Source organism: Oryctolagus cuniculus, chromosome 2 (assembly GCF_051225735.1).
Source record: "Oryctolagus cuniculus isolate XC-2025 breed Fujian yellow rabbit chromosome 2, ASM5122573v1, whole genome shotgun sequence".
NCBI lineage: Eukaryota > Metazoa > Chordata > Mammalia > Lagomorpha > Leporidae > Oryctolagus > Oryctolagus cuniculus.
This window is the reverse complement of record NC_142868.1, coordinates 146,213,729-146,233,970: the sequence shown is the minus strand read 5'-3', so window position 1 is coordinate 146,233,970 and position 20,242 is coordinate 146,213,729. Positions and strand designations below refer to the sequence as shown.

The following is a 20,242-nucleotide window of genomic DNA, read 5'->3' as shown; positions in this document are numbered from 1 at the left end:
ATATGATCTGATGGCATTATTTGCTCCCTTTACCCTTTCTTTTATGGTTAATTACTGTGAAGTAATTATAATTTCATAGATTGAGATTTTCTGATTTGTCTTCCAAGCCAATTGGCAAACTGATTTAACCCACTTGATTACATACTTAATATTTTAAAATATTTTCTTGGGGCTGGTGCTGTGGTGTAGCAAGTAAAGCTGCGACCTGTGGTACCATATCCCATATGGGTGCTGGTTTGCGTCCTGGCTGCTCCACTTCCAATCCAGCTCTCTGCTAATACTCATGGAAGACAACAAATGATGCCCCAAATCCTTGCATCCCTGCACCCACGTGGAAGACCCAGAAGAAACTCTGGTTCCTCGCTTGAGGCCGGCAGTATTATGAGGAAAAACAGGTAAGAGAGATGATTTCCTAAGACCACTGCATTATCCTTGCCTATTTCTACCTTACTGCCCCACAACGCAATAATTCCAAGTGTTTTCCTAACCATTTCCAGTGGACTCCTCCAGGCACATCCTCTTGAGCCTCTGTGTTAAAATCTAGCCCTGAATAAAACCAGCTACATCTGCAAGCAGGGCTCAGTGAACTTTCAAATCAACACCTTCAATCTACCCCGACATCCAGTGATATTTCTGTGCTTAGTCCTTGCAAGCTTGTCCATTCCAGCTGGACTCCACCACAGGTCCAAGCTCAGGCTGAATCTCCACTAAGTGACAGGCTGATGGGATCCCAGGTCTCCAACCCATTCTGTGGAGACCCCCAGGCCCCACCTTCTGGCCTCACCATATTTATCATTTAGCTGATTCTTTCCCCTCCTCTGAGAGTTGTGCAAAGGCCAGCCCAGCTGTGGTAGTCCTCCTTCCTCCTCTATCCTCCTAAACATGTGTCATGTTGAATGTTCTACTCTGACTCCTTGCTGGGTACTTGGGCACCAATTCTAGTTCAAAAAGTTTTCAACTGGCCGGCGCCACGGCTCACTAGGCTAATCCTCCGCCTTGTGGCGCCGGCACACCGGGTTCTAGTCCCGGTCGGGGAGCCGGATTCTGTCCCGGTTGCCCCTCTTCCAGGACAGCTCTCTGCTGTGGCCAGGGAGTGCAGTGGAAGATGGCCCAAGTGCTTGGGCCCTGCACCCCATGGGAGACCAGGAGAAGTACCTCGCTCCTGCCATCAGATCAGCGCGGTGCGCTGGCTGCAGCACGCCGGTCGCGGCGGCCATTGGAGGGTGAGCCAACGGCAAAGGAAGACCTTTCTCTCTGTCTCTCTCTCTCACTGTCCATTCTGCCTGTCAAAAAAAGAAAAAAAAAGTTTTCAACCATGATCCACAGTGGAAAAAAAAAAAAAACATTTGTATGACAAGTACATACAAAGTTCTTCCTAGACAGTACTTACTTTCTTGCCATGTGGCAATGCAATGTAATATTTCCTTTCACCTTCTATTAAAAAACTCAGCCACTAAATTGATTTCACTAAACACTAATGGGTCAAGATCCTCAGTCTGAAAAACCTTCATTTAGAGAGCACCCCCCAAGACTCTCAGCATTGTATTTATCAAATTCAAGTTAGATCTTACGAAAGCATATCTACAATCACCACCTTGTTTCCTGAATCTCCTAAGGAAGGGAAAGAGACCCCAGGATGTAAAAGATGTACTTGCAGCGCAATTTTGTTGGTAATGGTGGAGATCCATTTAAAGCCTTGTAGAAAATCCTCACAATTTATAATTGTATTAAAGAACACGGGGGGGGGGGGGGCGGCGCCGTGGCTCAACAGGCTAATCTTCCGCCTGCAGCGCCAGCACACTGGGTTCTAGTCCCAGTTGGGGCACCGGATTCTGTCCCATTTGCCCCTCTTCCAGTCCAGCTCTCTGCTGTGGCCTGGGAGTGCAGTGGAGGACGGCCCAGGTCCTTGGACCCTGCCACCCGCATGGGAGACCAGGATAAGTACCTGGCTCCTGGCTTCAGATCAGCGCGGTGCGCTGGTCCCAGTGCGCCGGCTGCGGCGGCCATTGGAGGGTGAACCAATGGCAAAGGAAGACCTTTCTCTCTGTCTCTCCCTCTCTCTTCCTGTCCACTCTGCCTGTTAAAAAAAAAAAACAAAAACAAAAACAAAAACAAAACAAAAAAAAAAAACACAGGGGGAAGGCATTGTGCTACAGCAGAGTAAGTCCTTAAGTCACCACCTGGGATGCTCACATCCCACACTAGAGTGCCTGATACTGAGTCCCACCTCTGCTGCTGACCCAGCTTCCTGCTAATGCACACCCTGGGATGCAGCTGATGATGGCTCAACTACTTGGGTCTCTGTCACCCCCACAAGGAATCTGGAAACCTGGATGGAGTTCCTGGCTCCTGGATTTGATCTGGCCCAGTTCTTGATGTTGTAGGTATTTGAGGAGCAAACCAGGGAATAGAAGATCAATTTCTCTCTGTCCCTGCCCACCACCTCATTATACCTTTCAAAAAATTAAAATAAATAAATTTGAAAAAATGGTATATATGTTAGGCTTTTAAAAAATTTATAAAGAACACAAGATTGAGCCCTTGTCTCTCCTGCCACTGATCATTTGCAGCAAAATTATTCAATCCCTCTGAACTGAGGGGTCTTGATCTAGAGAATGATATAAAAACCTTATGATTCATTCACTCATTCATTTGTTCATCATTCAACAACTACTTTATGAAGTATGTGCCAGGCAGGCAGAGGGCTGGTTCTTGCTGCTCATATGTCAATTTAAGCTGGGAGGGCCAACGTTATAAATTTATTACACGTTACATCTGATCATATACAAGGGTTCTTCTTCCATCAAATTCATGCTTCATCAGGCCCACAGGGAAATGAGCTGCTTCATATAAGCACATTACCCAGAAAAATTATGCTAATTTATAAAAACCGTGTAATAAAAAATTTCTCTAAGCTATTTAGAGACCATACTATACTTAATTGCACTAATGGTTCAATTAATTAACTCTAAGAGCAAGGAGCCTAATTTTATTTAAATTTTATGAATTCTTACTCAAGTTTAATTTTAAATGTCCAAAATGTAATTTTTGCTCTAATTGCCTCTATTTTTCCTTCTTCCCCTGTTTTTAACTCTTTTAGTTTAACTGTCACAACACCAGGTAAGCGAGTGCACTGAACAGTAACAGTATTACTAAAAGTCCTTCCTGCACCAGCAAGAGTAGCAATGACTTAACTGAACACAAGAGTGATGGTGAACTACATGAACTATCACACACAATCCAAATTAAATGTGCTCCCAAATCCTCAATTCAGCACATTCCCCAAAATGCCCACAGCACTCTGTGACACCTGACAGTCTGGTACATGGCAAGCCCCAGCCCCTACGTGCAGCAAAACCAAGGTTTCTTAAAGACTGCACAGTGACAGGAAGTGGCACAGAGATAGGTCAAACTGGCTGGATCATTCAGATTTTTTTTTTTTTTTTTTGACAGGCAAAGTGTACAGTGAGAGAGACAGAGAGAAAGGTCTTCCTTTGCCGTTGGTTTACCCTCCAATGGCCGCCGCGACCGGTGCGCTGCAGCCGGCGCACCACGCTGATCCAATGGCAGGAGCCAGGTACTTATCCTGGTCTCCCATGGGGTGCAGGGCCCAAGCACTTGGGCCATCCTCCACTGCACTCCCTGGCCACAGCAGAGAGCTGTCCTGGAAGAGAGGCAACCGGGACAGAATCCGGCTCCCCGACCCGGACTAGAACCTGGTGTGCCAGCACCGCAAGGCGGAGGATTAGCCTAGTGAGCTGCGCCGCCGGCTGTTCATTCAGATTCACCTCTGCCTGAACTTCAGTCTCATTATGCCCTCATTGGGATACATTAATGTAGTAACATCATGCACCCTAGCATCATGACACTTTGCAACCTGCAGAGGTAACCCTTGAAGGATAGGAAAGGGGTATTTCCTGGTTCTTGGAAATTGCTACCCCTTTCGCAAAGATGAAATATATATTCTTCTCCAATTTTAACACACATTTATCAAATTCCCATAAAAGAGGAACTAAAACAACTCGCAGGGGCCTGCTCCTTGTCACTTTGGTTAATAAAATTCCCTTGCTTTCACTTGGCTGGCTCACAAGTGATTTCATTCTGTTGATGAGGCCAAGAACCATTGGGGATCACAGCTGGTTGCTGCTTTTACAAAGACATAGGACTACGTGAACACACCATCAGCCAACTCTGGAAGGGCCTTGGACAAGTCAGGGGCCAGGCCCTTTGGCCTCACTAACTTCATGCTAGACCAGCTTCTGTGGAAATCAGATACTGAACTGAGGAGTGAGCATGCTGAGGCAGTTATGACCATGAGTATGGCTCAGGGGGTAACTGAATCTGTGTTGACTTTTTAACTCCACCATTTCCTAGTCTGTGGCCATGAGTAAATTACTTCATGTCTGTGTGCCTCCGTTTTTCAAACTGAACAAAGAGGAAAACAATACTTAACACACAGGGCTGTTACTGAAAGAGATAACGTGGGGCCAGTGCTGTAGCTGGGCTGGCATCCCATATGGGTTCCAGTTCGAGTCCCAGCTCTCTACTTCCTATCCAGCTCCCTACTAATGTGCCTGGGAAAGCAGTAGAAGATGGCCCAATCCTTGGGCCCCTGCACCCACACAGGAGACCCAGAAGAGGCTCCCGGCTCCTGGCTTCAGAGTGGCCAAGCCTCAGCCATTGCAGGCATTTGGGGAGTGAACCAGCAAATGGAAGACCTGTTTCTCTCTGGCTCTCTGTAAGTCTGCCTTTAAAAAAGGAAGGAAGGAAGGAAGGAAGGAAGGAAGGAAGGAAGGAAGGAAGGAAGGAAGGAAGGAAGGGATAATGAATAAAACTGTAGTATGGTTCCTGGCACATGGCTAATTCTAAAAATAAGAACAAGGATGATGTATATACAAAGACTATATACACAGTTATACAACGACAGTGGTGATGATCATGATGACCATACTGTAGTGAATACAAGAACTCAGAAGCTATAATCCCTCAGAGTTGAGGGATATAATGCTTTTTAATTCTATAATAAATGTTCCTGTTAAACAACTGTGTTTTTTAAGTTCCTTTGACTTGGTGTTAGTTTCCAAACTTTTTCCTGATTCTCTAATGAAATCTGGTGGAAATGACTTAAAATTTTTCTAATTTGAACAGAGAAGTAACACAAACAGGAGGATCAATGCAGAAAAAAAATGGCAAAAACTCAGAAAATGTTTTCACATTTCCAGGATCCAGAGATGTAACTAATTGCAAGGAAGACATCACTCAACACTGTCAATTGATTCCAGGAGTTGTGACTCCCTCCTTCTTAGCTCTATGGTCTCCTTTCCATCTTGCAACCCCTAGAGTTCTTTGCACAGGGTTAATCCTAATTTCTATTAATTTTCCTGTTTCATGCCTCTTAGTCTCTGTGTAACTAAAGGTTTTGGCAGCAGGGATAAAAGTAGGGATGGGAAAAACATTCTGCCAACCTCTTCTCCGCTTGGATTAGAGTGGCTCCCTTACTCCTCTCTCAAAGTGTACCAGCATCTGGAATGGCTACACAGACTTACAACACCCCTAGGAGCATTAACAACCCTCCATGCTGCTTGCTCAATGACCCAGAAAAGGAGAGAGGTGTGTGTATATATACATCGCATATACTTATTCTATTGTATATAAATGCTACTATATTATAGATTATTACATACTATATTATACTTTATTATAGATTATTACATACTATATTATACTATATTATAGATATTACATACACGTAATAGTGCCCAGTGTTTTGAGAAGCAGAAGTGACGTTTACTACTATTCTATTTCTAGAAGCAGATTAAAAATATCCACTTCCGGGGAAAGTTGCCAAAATGGAACCAACAAAATGCAAACAGTGAGCAGGAATTCATCACGGTCCCTGAGGACAAGCTGTAAGCAATCAAGGGCTTAAGATATTAAGACTCCCATTCGGGACAGAAACTGGAAAGATCATTGGCAGCACCATGCGCTTTCAGAGTAAGAGAATTTTTTTTTTCTTTTTCGATTGTGAATGTAGCCTGGAGTATCCCTGAAAGTAATGGTTCTTGGAAGATGTAGTACATTTTTGTTGAAGCATTTGATCATGGGAGATTGTAAGATTATACCAAAAACTGGATTATGTCTGAATTATTCTTTCCCTCTGCTAGAAGAAAATTTTTGAAAAGAACTTACTCATCTGACTTGGTCAGGTGCTCCAAGGACCACAATTTGGGAAGGAGTGTCTCACACCCGGTATTATTCAAGGATGAGTAACTGGCTTTGACCCTTGTGAGGTGACTACCTTATCTTGGTCACTTGGAGTCAGATCATGTTTTATGGTCTGAATAGGATTTAGCTCCCCAAACTCATGCAGAAATTTAACCTCAAAGTCTTACATTAACAGTTAATGGGTTAATAGTGGGTGAACTGAAGGCCGGCGCCGTGGCTCAATAGGCTAATCCTCCACCTTGCGGCGCCGGCACACCGGGTTCTAGTCCCGGTTGGGGCGCCGGATTCTGTCCCGGTTGCCCCTCTTCCAGGCCAGCTCTCTGCTATGGCCAGGGAGTGCAGTGGAGGATGACCCAGGTGCTTGGGCCCTGCACCCCATGGGAGACCAGGAAAAGCACCTGGCTCCTGGCTCCTGCCATCGGATCAGCGCGGTGCGCCGGCTGCAGCGGCGGCCATTGGAGGGTGAACCAACGGCAAAGGAAGACCTTTCTCTCTCTGTCTCTCTCTCTCACTGTCCACTCTGCCTGTCAAAAAAACAAAACAAAACAAAACAAAAAAAATAGTGGGTGAACTGAAAGGGCCGAGGCTTGAACCAACTATGGTGTCTAAATGCGGAGTCTTTGGAAAGTGGTAAGATTGGATGAAGGAGCTGGAGTGCAGCCCCATAAGTGGATCAGGGTGGCTCTATAAGGAGAGAGCACGTAAAGGGTAGACAAGAGCGTCCATCCCTCTGCACCTGTTCTACCACCAGACACCAGACTCATGGGGCTGCCTGACCTTGGACTTCTCCAAACTATAAGCTCAAGTAAGCCTTCTTCCTTGCCAAGAAGCTCTTATCATTAGTTACAGTAATGAAGAGCTAACTAATAGACCATGTTTGAGGGTATCTCAAATAGATAAAAGAACCCCCAAACCTAACAAGAAAATAAACAACCCAAAATTCTAAGAAATGGACTAAATATTGGAAAAGGCTTTTCTTAGAGAAGATATAGAGCTAGGAAACAAGTACATGTATCTTAAAATTACATTAAGATTCTACAGCACTTATTAACATGGCCAAAATTAAGACTTACCATACTAAGTATTGACAAAGATAGGGATCAACCGAAACTTTCACACATTGCTAGTAGGAATGTAAAATGATACAACTACTTCAGAAAATTGGGATGTTTCTTAAAAGTGAAATATTTATCACACATGATCAGGCCATTCTACTTCCAGTAATCTACCCTGGAGAAATGAAAGCATATGTCCATACCAAAACTTGCACATAGGGGCCAGCGCTGTGGTGCAGTGGGTTAACACCCTGGCCTGGAACGCTCGCATCCCATATGGGCACCGGTTCTAGTCCGGCTGCTCCACTTCCAATCCAGCCCTCTGCTATGGCCTGGGATAGCAGTAGAAGATGGCCCAAGTCCTTGGGCCCCTGCATCCACATGGGAGACCTGGAGGAGGCTCCTGGCTCCTGGCTCCTGGCTTCAGATTGGCGCAGCTCCAGCCGTTGCGGTCATCTGGGGAGTGAACCAGCAGATGGAAGACCTCTCTCTCTCTGTCTCTACCTCTCTCTGTAACTCTGTCTTTCAAATACATAAAATAAATCTTAAAAAAAAAAAAAAAACTTACATACGATGGTCATAGCAGCTTTATTTGTAACAGCCCCGAACTGGAAACAATCCAAAAACCTTTCTGCCCATTAACTGGTAAGTGAGTTGTGGCCCATCCATACACAGAATGGTATGTAGGAATAAACTACTGGCACACACGACAACATGGATAAATCTCAAGCTAACTATATTGCGGGGGAAGCCAGACAGAAAGGCGTGCACACGGTGCCACACTACGTGTAGAAAGTGGGAACGAATGTACACTGACAGAAAGTGGATCAGCGGCTGCCCCCGGGGGGTGGGGGGGTGGGGGGTGGGGTGTGAGGGCAAGAGGACGGTTTTGCAAAGAGGGATGAGGGAGTTGTTGGCTGTGTTCCTAATCTTGATTTGGAGGTGATTTCTCTGGTGATATTTAAGTGCAAACTCATCGAATTGTGCACTTAAAGTATCTATGTCAAGGATACTGGGGTAAAGCTCTTAAAGATGATGTATCTTCAATTTCCTCTTTTTTTTTTTTTTTTTTTTTTTTTTGACAGGGAGAATGGACAGTGAGAGAGAGAGACAGAGAGAAAGGTCTTCCTTTGCCGTTGGTTCACCCTCCAATGGCCGCCATGGCTGGCGCGCTGCGGCCGGCGCACCGTGCTGATCCGAAGGCAGGAGCCAGGTGCTTCTCCTGGTCTCCCATGGGGTGCAGGGCCCAAGCACTTGGGTCATCCTCCACTGCCTTCTCGGGCCACAGCAGAGAGCTGGCCCAGAAGAAGGGCAACCGGGAAAGAATCTGGCGCCCCTACCGGGACTAGAACACGGTGTGCCAGCACTGCTAGGTGGAGGATTAGCCTATTGAGCCATGGTGCCAGCCCCAATTTCCTCTTATTTTTGGGGGCTGGTGCCATGGTGCAGTAGGTTAATCCTCTGCCTGTGGCGCTGGCATCCCATATGGGTGCTGGTTAGAGTCCCAGCTGCTCCTCTTCCAATCCAGCTCTCTGCTGTGGCCTGGGAAAGCAGTAGAAGATGGCCCAAGTCCTTGGGTCTCTGTACCGCATGGGAGAGAACAGGAGGAAGCGCCTGGCTACTGGCTTTGGATCAGCCCAGCTCCGGCCGTGGCAGCCATTTAGGGAGTGAATCAATGAAAGGAAGACCTTTCTTTGTCTCTCCCTCTCACTGTCTGTAACTCTACCTCTCAAATAAATAAATAAAATCTTTTAAAAAAATGTATTTTTAGGCCTAACTTGTAAAGCACTCACTCTTAACCAATCATGTAAAGAGGCCCACACTCCGACAGACAGGGAGAGTGTAAAGCAGTGGAAGCAGCAGAAGTCTTAACTGAGGATGATCACAATTGCTATAAATTGTATGAAAACATATGCCCATTTGAGTGCACAGCTAGGGCTCCCCTCAAGGCCTTGGAAGGAGCCTGTGATGGGAGATGACAAGCTACTGCCAGGGGGAGCTGGGGAGGAGGGCGGAGGGCGGAGGGAGGAGGGTGTGGATCCAGCAGAGGAGTGGCTCGGAGCCGTGGTTTCCCACTGATGTGAGCAATGAGAATCTCTGTTTCTAATCCTGTTTTTTTTCCCGCACAGAAGTGAAAGTTTTAAGCAGAGACTAGAAACGTGCGCAGATGGGAACAGCATTTAACAGGGAGGGAATAAACACACATTCGCACATGAGTGTGGTCCACTCTCCCTCCAACACAGAAATTGACGAGTGGGCCAGAGGGTTGCCCATGAACGAGGAAAAAAAAAAACCACCAAAACAAAAACGAGAACAGTACCTCTGAGGAGCATGGTGGTCGGTGTAAAGGGCCTCTCCCCTACTCTCCACCTCTTTTTTTGAGGTAGAGGGTGGATTCCACTCAGAAAGACAAATGGGGTGGGGTCTGAGCATGCGCCCTGGTCCTGGAAGCAACAGATGCATCCTGGGAAGGTGGGTGCATCAAGTCCACGGTTAAAGAAACAAACTTTACTTTGCAGCGACAGAAAATTCCTGCTCACCTAAAGTTCTACCACCTGCATAGTTACACCATATCACTAACAGAAATCAAAAAGAAAAACAAGGTCTCTAGTGTTTGAATAGCATTTGAATTAATTATTTCTCTTTAATAGTTTTTAGGGATGCTTTGTAGAGCCACCGACTTAAATAGCCTGTGAATATCCTAAACTTGCATTGCCTACCTCGATGATGGATAGGTAATCAGCACTAGGGGGATAGGGTGAAGAAATGTTTTTTCCTTCAGTCCCACTGACTCTATCTGCATTTCTTCCATATCGAAGGGAACAAATAAAGCCCTTACAAAACAGGTAAACTGATTGTCTCAGAATGATTTGGGGCATCACAGTGGGACAAAAACTGGTTGAATTACTGCAGGGTGACAACCAACCACATCCAACCCTTCGTCTTGTTCCATCCTTCAAATCACAACCCAAAATCCTAACAACAATAAAACAGGGACACATGAGGCCGGCGCTGTGGTGTAACGGGTAAAGCCACTGCCTGCAGTGCCAACATCCCATATGAAGTCCAGCGGCTCCATTTCCGATCTAGCTGTCTGCTACTGTGCCTGGGAAAGTTTTTGGGCCCCTGCCACCCACATGGGAGACCCAGATAGGGCTCCTGCCTCCTGGCTTTGGCCTGACTGAGCCCTGGCAGTTGCAGCCATTTTGGAAGTGATGAAAGATCTCTTTCTCTCCCTGTAACTCTGACTTTCAAATAAAGAAACAAATATTTTTGAAAAATAAAAATAAACCTTAAAAACAAAACAACGGGAGGGGGGGGCGGCACTGTGGTGTAGCAGGTTAATGCCATGGTCTGAAGTGCTGGCATCCCATATGGGCACCGGTACAAGACCTGGCTGCTCCTCTTCTGATCCAGTTCTCTGCTATGGCCTGGGATAGCAGTGGAAGATGGCCCAAGTCCTTGGGCCCCTGCACCTGCATGGGAGACCCGGAAGAAGCTCCTGGCTCCTGGCTCCTGGTTTTGGATCGGCGCAGCTCTGGCCGTTGTGGCCAATTGGGGAGTGAACCATTGGATGGAAGACCTCTCTCTCTCTCTCTCTTACTCTCTCTCTGCCCCTCTCTCAGTGTAACTCTGACTTATAAATAAATAAATCTTTAAAAAAAACACAAAGACATAATTTGGATTTACAGTGATGGTTGTTTTATGGATGAATACTTTCATTGACAATATTGTAAGTGTAAGAAGATATTTTAACAAACGTAAAAGGAAACATTAGATGTGAGCTATGTACTCTAAATAGAGTGCTTGGCAGCCCTCTTGGTTTGAAAACAACTCCTTTGTGTTTATACAACACTGTGTTTTCATTGGAATTTTACCACAATCTTTAGAGTAAGCAGAAAGATATTACAGAAAGGGAAACTGAGGCACAGAGAGGGACTGTGGCTGGTCCTCAGGAAGGCCAGGCTGGATTCCCAGAGCATGTCACCTTTCTGTTGTGGGGTCCCTGCTGTGCTGCCAGCTGTGTTGGTACAGCTGGGTCCCACACTGGGCTAGAAGCCTTTTCAGGGCTGTCAATGGGAGCCAGGCCCAGTGCCAGCAACCCTGTGTCCATTTTTAGCAATTTTATCAAAGTATAAGTGACTCTGAAATAATAAAAAATATGTGTACTGGGGCTAGCACTGTGGTGTAGTGGGTAAAGCTACCGCCTGCAGTGCCAGGTGGGCACCAGTTGTTCTACTTCCCATCCAGCTCTCTGCTATGGCCTGGGAAAGCAGTAGAAGATGGCCCAAGTTCTTGGGCCACTGCACTCACATGGGGGACCCAGAAGAAGCTCCTGGCTCCTGGTTCTGGATCAGACCAGCTCCAACCATTGCGGCCACTTGGGGAGTGAACCAGCAGATGGAAGACCTCTCTCTCTCTCTGCCTCTCCTTCTCTCTGTGTAACTCTGAATTTCAAATAAATAAATCTTTAAAAAAAAAAAGAAAGAAAGATGTGTGTTGATCTCTGATCTCTGCCCTGGTTCCAGAAGACTTAAAGGTGCTTAAATTCCTTGTAGATAGGGTTACCAGGAGACTCTTGCTCTAATGTTAGGTCTCAGGTTCTTAAATCCCTTGGAATATATTTCAGGTGATAGGAACATCTTGTCTTTTTTTAAGATTTATTTTATTTATTTGAAAGACAGTTACAGAGAGAGGTAGAGACAGAAAGAGAGAGGTCTTCCATCCACTGGTTCACTCCTCAAGTGGTCACAACAACAGGAGCTGGGCAGGTCCAAAGCCAGGAGCTTATTCTGGGTTTCTCCAAGGGTGCAGGGTCCCAAGGACTTGGACCATCCTCCACTGCTTCCAGGGAGCTGGATTAGACGTGGAGCTGCCGAGACGCAAACCGGTACTCATATGAGATGCTGGCGCTGCACGCTGGGGCTTTAACCCACTAAGTCAAGGCGCAGGCTCCAGAGCATCTTTTTAATGAGGTCACTCTTGCAGGGCTCCTGGAGAGTCTTGGGATGGGGCTGATGGCCAGGAGAACCAGCCTGGTGATTACTACTTCATGACCTCTGGGAAAGGGAGAGGGGCTGAGGTTTGAGTTGACCTCCAATGGCCAGTGGCACAATAATCGTGCCTACATAATGAAATCTCTATAAATACCCATAGGATGGGGTTGGAGAGCTTCCAGCCTGCTGCACATGTGGAGAGCAGGGCACCTGAAGACAGCCTGGGAGCCCAAGGCTCCTGCCTCCATGCCTCGACATTGCCCCTTCATCCAGCTGTTCATCTGTAACCCTCAGTGCGCCCCTTATTAATGTGATCATCTGGTAAGTGAGCTTCCCCGGGTTCTATGAGCTGTCCAAGCAAATCAGTCAAATCCAAGGCAGGGATCAGAAGATTTACAGGTCAGAATTAGAGGTGACAGCTTACTACTTGCAATTGGCACCTGAAGTCGGGTGCTATCTTATGGGACCCGGCTCTTAAGCTGTGGGATCTGACTCTAACTCCAGGCAAGAGGCGGAGAATGGAGCTAAGTTTTAGGGCGCTCAGGTTGGTATCCACTGAAGAACTGCTTGGTGTGTGAGGAAATCTTCCACACCTCTGGGTCAGAAATAAAGTACTGGCCAGCGCCACGGCTCAATAGGCTAATCCTCCACCTAGAGGCGCCGGCACACTGGGTTCTAGTCCCGGTTGGGGTGCCGGATTCTGTCCCGGTTGCCCCTCTTCCAGGCCAGCTCTCTGCTGTGGCCTGGGAAGGCAGTGGAGGATGGCCCAAGTGCTTGGGCCCTGTACCCCATGGGAGACCAGGATAAGTACCTGGCTCCTGCCTTCGGATCAGCGCGGTGCGCCGGCTGCAGCGCACCAGCCATGGTGGTCATTGGAGGGTGAACCAACGGCAAAGGAAGACCTTTCTCTCTGTCTCTCTCTCACTGTCCACTCTGCCTGTCAAAAAAAAAAAAAAAAAAGAAAGAAAGAAAAGAAAGAAAGAAAGAAAAAGAAATGAAGTACTGTGTTGAGTGTGTGGATTCTTCTGTTGTTATAGAGACATGCCATAAAGTGCATATATTTAAAATTTTTTAAGACTAGTGAATACATGTCCAATAAAACACTACCACAATCAAGATATTGGACGTATGGAACATATATATCACTCTCAAAAGTCTCCAGAAACATTTGTAAATGAACAAAAATCAAATATTCAGACTCCCAGACTGGTGCTGCTTTTCTTGTCCTTTGAGAAAGTCTATGTTTTTGTACATTGTCTGAACTTGATGTCCGTACATGGAAAAAAATCCATCACATTTTACCCATAGAAGCCGCATGCATGTACTGTGTTGATACTATGCATGCACTCTGCCTGTGGAAACGGGAACATCCAGGATGCTTCCTGGAGGAATTCCCAGTCCTTCCAGATACCAGGCCCTGGGCCTGCTCTGTGTACTGATACACACTCAGGTTTGTTGTGTCTTTATAATAGCTTGCCTTTCTGCTTTCTCCTCACCAGCTTTGCACTGTACTTGATGTATAGTCTAAGCAGTACACTTGCCATTGCTTGTCAGCTTCTTTCTGTTTAGCACCTGGGCTCCTAAACCAGATTGCTTGGGTTCAAATTCCAACTCCACTGCTTCTAACCTGTAGAGGCAGTTTACCCTTTTGCACAGAGCCTAGTGATCTGAAAGTCAATTCTTTTTTTTTTTTTTTTTTTTTTTTTGACAGGCAGAGTGGACAGTGAGAGAGAGAGACAGAGAGAGAAAGGTCTTCCTTTTTGCCGTTGGTTCACCCTCCAATGGCCGCCGCTGCAGCCGGCGCACCGCGCTGATCCAATGGCAGGAGCCAGGATCCAGGTGCTTTTCCTGGTCTCCCATGGGGTGCAGGGCCCAAGCACTTGGGCCATCCTCCACTGCACTCCCTGGCCACAGCAGAGAGCTGGCCTGGAAGAGGGGCAACCGGGACAGAATCCGGCGCCCCAACCGGGACTAGAACCCGGTGTGCCGGCGCCGCAAGGTGGAGGATTAGCCTATTGAGCCACGGCGCCGGCTTGAAAGTCAATTCTTGATAAATGTTGCATATTGCCTGCTTTAAAAAGTATCTTAGACTGGGTAATGTACAGATGATAGAAATTTATCGCTCACAGTTCTGGAGGCTGGAAAGTTCAAAATCAGGGTGCCAGCAGATTCAGTGTCCGGTGAGGGCTTGTTTGCTTCAAAGATGGTGCCTTACTACATCCTCAACTGGCAGAAGGAACAAGGCAGCTCCTTCCAACCTCTAATAAGGGCATGAATCCCATCCATGAGGGCAGATTCCTCATGATGTAATCACTCCCTCAAAGGCCCCTTTCTTCCTTTTTTTAAAAATTTTTAAAAAAACTTTTATTTAATGAATATAAATTTCCAAAGTGCTTATGGATTACAATGGCTCCCCCCCATAACTTCCCTCCCACCCGCAACCCTCCCCTCTCCCGCTGCCTCTCCCCTTCCATTCACATCAAGATTCATTTTCAATTCTCTTTATATACAGAAGATCAGTTTAGTATATATTAAGTAAAGATTTCAGCAGTTTGCACCCACACAGAAACACAAAGTGAAAAATACTGTTTGAGTACTAGTTATAGCATTAAATCACAATGTTCAGCACATTAAACAGAGATCCTACATGAGGAGTAAGTGCACAGTGACTCCTGTTGTTGACTTAACAAATTGACACTCTTGTGTCAGTAATCACCCTAGGCTGTTGTCATGAGTTGCCAAGGCTATGGAAGCCTTTTGAGTTCGCTGACTCTGATCATATTTAGACAAGGTCATAGTCAAAGTGGAAGTTCTCTCCTCCCTTCAGAGAAAGGTACCTCTTTTAAACTTTTTTTTTTTTTAAGGTCTTCCTTTTCTGTTGGTTCACCCCCTAAGTGGCCGCTATGGCTGGCGCAATGCGACCTGGCCAGCCCCGGCCCTTTTGGCCATTTGGGGAGTGAACTAATGGATGGAAGTTTCTGTTTTTCCTTCTCTTTCTCTGTAACTGGCTTTCAAATAAATACATAAATCTTTAAGAAAAATATTGATGGACACTAACATTCAGCAGTAGCAAATATTTTATCTGCATACTACCTCTGCTACCATCCAGCCCACCTAGCACAAATGGTTAAAATTCAGGCCTCACAGGATCTCCCCTTCCCCATCTCTGGTTTTTAAATCCATAGCTTTGGGGGCTGGCATTGTGGCATATCAGGTAAAGCCACCACTTGCCAGGAAGACCTCCCATTTGGGAGCCGGTTCATGTCCTGGCTACTCCACTTGCAATCCAGCTTCCTGCTAATGGCCTGAGAAAACAGTGGAAGATGACCCAAGTGTTTGGAGCCCTGCCACTCACATGGGTGGCCCGATGGAGCTCCTGGCTCCTGGCTCAGCCCTGGCCATTGCAGCCATCTGGGGCATGAATCAGAGATGGATGATCTCTCTCTCCCTCTCCTTCCTCTTTCCCTCTCTCTACTTCTCTGAGATGCTGACTTTCAAATAAATAAATAAATAAATCTTTAAAAAAAAGTTTTTTTTAAATCTGTATCTTTTAAGAGACTAATCCATTAAAAACAATTCCAACCAATAATATAATGGTCTAATTTGGAAAAATTACTAAAATCACTTTCACTTCTCCTGTATTTCCTTCTGGAACTGAATACTATTTTTAGCATTAATCCACATTAAAGGTGGTTTTGTGGAGTTTTTTTTCCTAGCAAATACACAGAGACTATATCTATTGTTACTCAAAGCAGACAATCAGCATCTAACATTCAGTATTCTTTAGAGAGTTAGCTGCTTTCAATATGTGCCTCGTGGCACATAGCATTAAGATGCTGTTTGGTGTAATCCCTCTGGCGTGAAGTGGCTGATGAAGACACATTCACAGAGTCACATCACATGCTGTAAACAGTTCTCAAGAGAGGACACACCTAGAGTTCTGTGCTGAGTCTCCACTGCTGTTAGGACAAAGACACTGCCTCTTCTCTTTACACCTCCTTGCCCTGATCAAATTCTCCCAAAGCGGTTAAATAGTTAACACTGTTTGGAATACCAGCAACCCATACCAGAGTCCCATCTCTGCTCTTAACTCAGCTTCCTGAAATGCATATCCTGGGATGCAGCAGGTGATGGCTCAAGTACTCAGGTCCCTGCTACCCACATGGGAGACCCAGACTGAGTTCTGGGCTCCTGGCTGTTGTGGCCATCTGGGGAGTGAACCAGCGGATAGAAGTCTTTCTCTGTCGGCCTTTCAAATAAAATGAAAAAAAATTTAAATCTTCTAATAATTTTCTATATTTGATTTCCATTGTCTTTCCTCTGTCTTCTGAATCTGCTCCAATCAGTTCTTTTTCTCACAGCTTCATCAAAACTGTACTGATCAAAATCATTAATTATGGGGCTGGCACTGTGGTGTAGCAGGTTAAGCCACACTTAAGTCTGCAGCACTGGTATCCCATACATGCGCTGTTTCGAGTCCCAGCTGCTCCATTTCCCATCCAGCCCCCTACCAATGCACCTGGGAAAAGCAGCAGAGGATGGCCCAAGTGCTTGGGCCCCTGTACCCACATAGGAGACCCAGAAAAATCTCCTGGCTCCTGGCTTTGTCCTGGCCCAGCTCCAGTCATTGTGGCCATTTGGAAAGTGAACCAGCAGATGGAAGCTTTCTCTCTCTCCTTCTCTCTCTCTGTAACTCTGCCTTTCAAATAAATAAATAAAATATTTTTTAAGAATCACCAACGACTTCTACACAGGCAAAAGGACCAGTCTCAGCTCTTACCTTTTTCCACCTGTTAGTAGCATTTGCTGTATTTGTTGGTTCCTTCTTCCTGAAACACATTCTTTACTTGCTACCTCCAAGTGAAGCTCCACCCTTCCTTGTTCTCCCCAGTCCTCAGTGGCCATTCCTTCTCTTATTTGTTGAGTTCCCCTTTATTTTCCCAATCTTGAAAATTTGCAGCACCTGGGTCTCACTTCACAGCCCTCTTCTCTATCTGCAGTAACTTACTCTTTGGTGTTCTCAAACAGCCCATGACTTTAAATACCACTTACAATCCACCACCTCCCACGTCCACATATCCAGCTATCTTAGTCCACTTCTGCTATTAAAAAACACCACAGGGGACGGTGCCATGGTGTAGTGGGTAAAACCGCCGCCTGCAGTGCCATATGGGCGCTGGTTTGAGTCCTGGATGCTCCACTTCTGCTCCAGCTTTCTGCTGTGGCCCGGGAAGGCAGTGGATGATGGCCCAAGTGCCTGGAGCCCTGCACCTGCATAGGAGGCCCAGAGGAAGCTCCTGGCTCCTGGCCTGGGGTCACCTCAGTTCTGGCCGTTGCGGCCATTTGTTGAGTGAACCAGCAGATACAAGATGCCTCTCTCTCTGTCTCTCTCTGCCTCTGCTTCTCTGTAACTCTGCCTTTCAAATAAATAAATTAAAAAAAAAACCATACACACACCACAGATTGACACTGATGGTCAAGATACACAGCATTTTCACAGTCCCATCAGCACAGGACCCCTCATACTACCCTTTTACAGCCACATCTGCTTCCCTCCAACCCCAGCTCCACTAACCTGTTCTCTCCCCACAGTTTTTTTTTTTTTAATTGCAGGAATATTATATGATGGAATCATACAGAATTAATCTTTTAGTGTTGTCTTTCTCAAAAGTTGGTTTACTTGAAAGGCAAAAAGAGATTTCTTCCATCTGATTGTTTACTTTCTAAATGCCCCTGAAATCCAGGGCTAATCCAGGCCAAAACCAGGAGCCCAGAACTCACTAATCTAGATCTCTTCAAGTACTTGAGCACCTGCTGCCTCCCAGGGTGTGTATTGGCAGGAAGCTGGATCAGAAGCAGAGGGTAAACTCACATCCACAGTTAAATGAGATGTATCTTAACTACTGAGCCAAACGCATGCGCTGGGATTCCATTTTGTACACTATATCTATAACACAGGCATACAATAAGTACTTATTGAATGAACTCCTAACTCTTTCACATAACCGTTAGGGTCCTCCAAAAACATGCTCACCTTTCAATCCTCATCTATCATTTTCATGACCACCATCCCACTACTGTGCTCTGCTGGCATCCAGACCCACCAAACACCTTGGCATTTATGGCAAGACTGCCTACTCTTTTTTTTCGCATATTTGCTGTTTAGAGCAGTGATTCTTTAATATGTATCAGAATTGTCTGGATGACTGAGTTTATGAAAACACAGATTATTGGGCTCCCACCCCCAGAGGTTTTGGTCCAGGGCAGGGCCAGAGAATTTGTGTTTCTGGTTAGTTTCCTGGTGGTGTTGATGCTGCCGGTTCACAAACCACACTTTGGAAATCATGGCCTTAGAACACTGCATTATTTCCCTCCTTCCTTCATCTGCCTGACTTCGTAACCTCCAGTACTTAGCACACCCAGAACAAGGTGTTCCATAGCATCCTCTGCTTTCCCTGTCACTTCAACTATGACATGGCACCGTGATGTTCTCAATGTTCTCACCCACCAGAGTGTATCCTAGGCACCGAGCACAGTGTGACACAGAGGAGGCATTCACTTTGTCTGATGACTGAGTGAGCTCCTGAATTCTGACACTTAAAAAGACCCAACAGAAACAACACCAGTACAGTCACAGGATATCTAGAAGGAATTGCTCCAATGTGTTAGCAGTAAAAAATGAAAACATAAAAGCAGGGATTTCTGTATTGACAGGTTTAAGAAAAACAAACAATAAAGTCTTCTAGCTGAAGCGTTTCTGGGAAGTTTCTGTGTTGATTGCAATGCTTTTCACCTGAAACACCTCACTGACATACTGCCTGACTACAAAGGTCAAGAATGCAAGTTGACAAGAAACCTCACCTCTCAAAATCTGTGTTTTGTTTTTCCAGAAGTATATTCATTGTTTTCAGACCAAACACCTCAATCACAAGGCTAATGCAGCCAGGATTTTGAAGCTCTTCAGAGGACCCCGAGAGCCAGCCAGCCGTTGCCATCTGATTGGACTTGCTTGCACCACAGACCACTGCCTATACTTCAAAAGCCTCGGTTCTCTGGAAACCTAGGGCTGCTGCAAACTCATTTGGCAGCAAAACCTGACCTTAACAGATGTATGGATGTTCCTAGGCTTTATCTATCTTCATTAGGATTAATATGTGTTCATTTTTGTATGAAAATTAATGTTTGATTACAAGATGCTGCTCCAATCTTACCCCCAGTGTAACAGATTATATGGTGTTATTTTATATTTTTGCCTAAAATCGCAAGAATTCTGAGTTCTGCCACGCATCTGGTAAGAAAGTGTGGGGAGCAATCCGGACTGGACTGAGTTACTGGAATTAAGACTTATTCTATGCATCTGCTCTCCCACAATATGGCGCTGGGAGAGAAGTAAACAGCTTCCGCACAGCTGCCTCCAGTTCAACTAATAAACTGTAGGACTTGCTCCTGATTGGAGAGCAGCGTACTCAGCGTGTGGGCAGCCGAGTTGGGATTGGCAGAGGAGGACTATAAAGGAGGAGAGAGACGGCATGCACCAGGAACATCTATGGGGAACATCTAGCTGAAGGAACACCTGTGCAGCCCCCGAGAAAGCCGGCCGGCGGTGTGCCGCTCCCCTGCGGAAGTGGGGAAGGTGGCCAGGAGGAACTGCCCTTCCACGGAGGTGGAAGGGATAGTAGCCAACCCGGGAAGAACCAGCAGCAAACCCGGGGAGGGCCGAGCAGACGAAAGAACAGCGCAGGGTTCAGTGTCGTTCCTCCACGAAGAGGGGGAGCGACATAATGGTGCCGTGACTCGGATAGGAAGCCTAGGCAGGACTTAGTGTCGTTCCTCCATGAAGAGGGGGAGCGACAGAAAGGATAAAATACTATGTGCCTGTGTTGAGTGAAATACCAACTTCTCTTAACCTCTTTGTTTTCTTCACTTTAATATCAGTTAAATGCATTGGAAACTCAATGTTCCTAT

The 20,242-nt window shown here is 46.0% G+C and overlaps 2 long non-coding RNA genes across 2 annotated transcripts in view; both read right to left on the bottom strand.

The window, feature by feature from the left end:
• Positions 1–17,195, bottom strand: part of LOC149128091 (uncharacterized) — a 35,595-nt gene extending 18,400 nt beyond the window's left edge. Inside the window, exons 1-2 of the long non-coding RNA XR_016229344.1 lie at positions 17,058–17,195; positions 1,156–1,283 (exon numbers count right to left, since the gene is read on the bottom strand). This is a non-coding gene — a long non-coding RNA (uncharacterized LOC149128091). The remainder of the gene's footprint in view (positions 1–1,155; positions 1,284–17,057) is intronic.
• Positions 1–20,242, bottom strand: part of LOC138848611 (uncharacterized) — a 154,135-nt gene that overhangs the window by 104,614 nt on the left and 29,279 nt on the right. The window lies entirely within an intron of this gene.